Source organism: Lolium rigidum, chromosome 4 (genome assembly GCF_022539505.1).
Source record: "Lolium rigidum isolate FL_2022 chromosome 4, APGP_CSIRO_Lrig_0.1, whole genome shotgun sequence".
In the NCBI taxonomy this organism is placed as follows: domain Eukaryota; kingdom Viridiplantae; phylum Streptophyta; class Magnoliopsida; order Poales; family Poaceae; genus Lolium; species Lolium rigidum.
In genome coordinates, this window is record NC_061511.1 from 149,864,465 (window position 1) to 149,869,386 (window position 4,922).

Genomic DNA, 4,922 nt, shown 5'->3' on the forward strand with positions numbered 1-4,922 from the left:
TTAGACCTCATCAATGGTGGTGAAGAGTCCTCCGGGAGATGATTCCCCTCTCCGGCAGGGTGCCGGAGGCGATCTCCTGAATCCCCCGAGATGGGATTGGCGGCGGCGGCGTCTCTGGAAGGTTTTCCATATCGTGGCTCTCGGTACTGGGGGTTTCGCGACGAAGACTATATGTAGGCGGAAGGGCAGCCTTGGAGGGGTCACGGGGGCCCCACACGCTAGGGCCGCGCGCCCCCCCTGGGCCGTGCCGCCCTAGTGTGGCGGCGCCCCGTGGCCCCACTTCGTCTTCTCTTCGGTCTTCTGGAAGCTTCGTGGAAAAATAGGCCCACGGGCGTTGATTTCGTCCAATTCCGAGAATATTTCCTTACTAGGATTTACGAAACCAAAAACAGCGAGAAAACGACAAGCGGCTCTTCGGCATCTCGTTAATAGGTTAGTGCCGGAAAATGCATAAATACGACATAAAGTATGCATAAAACATGTAGATATCATCAATAATGTGGCATGAAACATAAGAAATTATCGATACGTCAGAGACGTATCAGTGGGAAGGGGGACTGTCGGGGGCTCCATGTGGCTAATCAAGCTCTGGTGTCCTTGCTTCCCAAGCGGGCGGATGCGGTGGAAGTGAAGGATTTCCGACCGATGCCATAATGATATCCGTTGTGAGTGACCCTTGCCTACTAATAAGAATAGGGTGGGAGTCTTTGCAAGCAATATGCTTGTTCTTTTCTTTTCTATCAGTAGAAGGAGTTACCAATCCGTGTCGATAATAAGTAATTTCGATCTAATCGCGTATATCTTTTAATCGAGTACGGGATGGAGACAAACTCGAAGGGCGGGGCCCTATCAACCAAGCAATTCCCTTCTTTCTCGTCGACTTGAATCAACTTACGATTGAAGTGAGGATTGACAAGATGATTCGATTCTAAGGCTACTTTCTAAAGGTGATAATTTATGATAGGCACCCTTAACGATAGATTACACGTCAGGCCTTCACCCAATTTAATAAATGAGAAATTAGTAGTCTTTGGCTGAAAAGAGCATTCCTCGTTTCTTCGTGATCCGATCCGGTATCAGCGGATACTTGATTCCCTTCCGGCGAACAGAAAAGAGAGATACGAAGGAGTAATGACGAAAGGTTGATTGTTCGTATGTTCAGTGATGGCGAGCCTGGAACCAATCAAAAAAACCTGAAAGAAGATGCGTAGGCCTTCAATCATGGTGCAATGAATATCGTAGATAGAGTGATTTCGATCTCATATAGCTAGCTGGAGTCTTTCCTTTCAAAGTGAAACGATTTTCCTTTTACGTTGAGATATTTGAATTGGATTTTCTTTCACCACTACTATCGTAACGCACAGAAAACACTGACGTTTCCGCTCGCTTTCAACCACTGGCCACGGTGTGGCTAAGCTCATGGCCAAGGTGCTGTCCTCTCGCCTTGCTCCCGGGATGGAGGAGTTGGTTGGTCCCCGGCGGAGCGCTTTCATACGTGGGAGATGCCTTCATGACAATTTCCGAGTTGGTGCATCATAGGCCCGAAAGCTGCATGCGCTTAAGCGTGATGCCATCCTTTTGAAGCTTGACATCACCAAAGCTTTCGACACTGTGGATTGGGCTTTCCTCTTCGAGGTGATCTTTCGGTTAGGCTTCGGCCGTAAGTGGACCTCCATGGTGGGCGGGCTGCTTAGCTCGGCTTCTATCCGCGTGTTGGTCAACGGTCAGGCCGGGGCGCTCATCTTAAACCGCCGTGGACTCCGCCAGGGTGACCCCCTCTCCCCTTTGCTCTTTGACACGGTGATGGATGTTCTCCATCTCATGTTTGAGAGGGCGGCGGATGTGGGCTTGCTCACGGAGCTTTCCCATAGTGGTTTCTGGCATCGCACTGATAACGCGTGAAGCACACGTCCGTTGGAACCCCAAGAGGAAGGTGTGATGCGTACAGCAGCAAGTTTTCCCTCAGTAAGAAACCAAGGTTATCGAACCAGTAGGAGATGAAGGCCACGTGAAGGTTGTTGGTGGAGGAGTGTAGTGCGGCGCAACACCAGGGATTCCGGCGCCAACGTGGAACCTGCACAACACAACCAAAATACTTTGCCCCAACTTAACAGTGAGGTTGTCAATCTCACCGGCTTGCTGTAAACAAAGGATTAAAAGTATGGTGTGGAGAATGATGTTTGCTTGTGAAGAACAACAGAGAACAGAGATTGCGGTTGATTGTATTTCAGATGTAAAAGAATGGACCGGGGTCCACGGTTTACTAGTGGTGTCTCTCCAATAAGATAAATAGCATGTTGGGTGAACAAATTACGGTTGGGCAATTGACAAATAGACGAGGGCATAACAATGCACATACATATCATGATGACTACTATGAGATTTACTTAGGGCATTACGACAAAGTACATAGACCGCTATCCAGCATGCATCTATGCCTAAAAAGTCCACCTTCGGGTTAGCATCCGCACCCCTTCCAGTATGAAGTTGCAAACAACAGACAATTGCATTAAGTATGGTGCGTAATGTAATTAACACAAATATCCTTAGACAAAGCATTGATGTTTTATCCCTAGTGGCAACAACACATCCACAACGTTAGAACTTTCACGTCAGCATCCCCGAGATTCAATGGAGGCATGAACCCACTATCGAGCATAAATACTCCCTCTTGGAGTTACAAGTATCAACTTGACCCGAGCCTCTACTAGCAACGAGAGAGCATGCAAGATCATAAACAACACATATATGATAGATCAATAATCAACTTGACATAGTATTCCATATTCATCGGATCCCAACAAACACAACATGTAGCATTACAAATAGACGATATTGATCATGATAGGCAGCTCACAAGATCTAAACATGATAGCACAAGAGGAGAAGACAACCATCTAGCTACTGCTACGGACCCATAGTCCAAAGATGAACTACTCACGCATCAATCCGGAGGCGGGCATGATGATGTAGAGTCCTCCGGTGATGAATCCCCTCTCCGGCAGGGTGCCGGAGGTGATCTCCTGAATCCCCCGAGATGGGATTGGCGGCGACGGCGTCTCTGGAACTTTTTCCGTATCGTTGCTCTCGGTACTAGGGTTTTCGCGACGGAGTGAATAAATAGGCGAAAGGGCAGAGTCAGGAGGCGGTCGAGGGGCCCACCCCACAGGCTGGCGCGCCCCCCTCCTTGGTCGCGCCGCCCTAGGGTGTGGGGCCATCTTGGCCCCTCTCCGTCTCTCCTTCGGTGTTCTAGAAAGATCCGTGGAAAATAAGACCCTGGGCTTTTGTTTCATCCAATTCCGAGAATATTTCCTGTGTAAGATTTCTGAAACCAAAAACAGTAGAAAACAGGAACTGGCGCTTCGGCATCTTGTTAATAGGTTAGTGCCGGAAAATGCATCAAAATGATGTAAAGTGTATGTAAAACATGTGAGTATTGTCATAAAACTAGCATAGAACATAAGAAATTATAGATACTTTTGAGACGTATCACGCACCTCGATGTATGCCGACGATGTGGTCACCTTCATCAGACCCACCAGGTTGGATCTCCTAACCTGCGCTCAGATCGTGGAGGACTTTGGGGTGGCATCGGACCTGCGCACGAACATGGCCAAGTGCTCGCTTCACCCCATTCGCTGCTCTCAGGAGCAAGTGGACCTGGCCAGCTCTATCCTAGGCTGAGATGTGGCCTCTTTCCCTTTCAAGTACTTGGGACTCCCCCTTGGGCTTAGAAAGGTGACTACGGCACAGCTACAGCCCGTGGTGGATAGTGCGGCCAATAGGCTGCAGCCGTGGTGCGCCAACCGTCTCACCCGCGGAGAGCAGGACCATTCGGTCTACTCTCTCGGCGATCCCGGTTCACGCCATGATGTCGCTGGACATCCCTCCGAAGGTCATTGAGGCGTTGTTGAAGATTTGTCGCGCCTTCCTTTCGAAAGGGCGTCGGGAGATCTCAGGCGGTCACTGCTTGGTCGCGTGGGACAAAGTGGCTTCCCCAAAGCAACTTGGGGGCCTAGGTATTCCAAACCTCCGCCTCCTCAACCTTGCTCTTTGTTGTCGGTGGGCGTGGCTTCAAAAGGTGGACCCGTCAAAGGCTTGGGCGGAGTTCAACATTCAACTCCCCAGCCTCTGCATGGCGATCTCGGATGCTGCTATCTGTTACACGGTGGGCAATGGTGACCGGGCGAGATTCTGGACGGATCGCTGGATTGACGGTGCCAAAGTGGCATGCTCGGTAAAGGAGGGCCTATCGGGCTAGTGGCTTCGCGATTGTGGCCCCGATATGAGCGCCGAGGCTCTCCCAGAGTTTTTCTTACTCTGGCAAAGGCTGGCCAACTTCCATTTGGACCCTGAGCGAGAGGATCTGCCCCTGTGGAGATGGTCGCCTGACGGTTGCTACACCACCAAGTCGGCCTACGGAGCCTTCTTTGCGGGACAGGTGAGGGCTCCTATCTCCGATGAGATCTGGCTTTCCCGGGCCCCCTACAGTTGCAAGTTCTTTGTGTGGCTCGCCGCGAAGAACCGTTGTTGGACGGCTGATAAACTTCAGAGACGTGGCCTGCCTCGCCCGCCGGCCTGTCCTCTGTGCGACCAGGAGCCGGAGTCCCTGCAGCATCTGCTCCTTGGTTGTGTGGTGTCGTGTCAGGTCTGGCTTTGGGCCCTTCGTTGTTGGGGCAAGGAAGACTGGCTCCCTACGGCGGACTCTGACCTTCTGGAGTGGTGGTCCTCGCGTACCTGCCCGGTGGCCCATAGGGGGGACATGTGGACCGCGATCATCCTAGTGTTCTGGTGTATTTGGAGACACCGGAACGATGTGGTCTTCAACGGAGTGGCGGCGGCGCACCTCACCATTAGAGACATGATTAGTACGGAGTTTGATAGGTGGCGGCTTGCCAAACTCTTCCGTGACACTCTTTTCG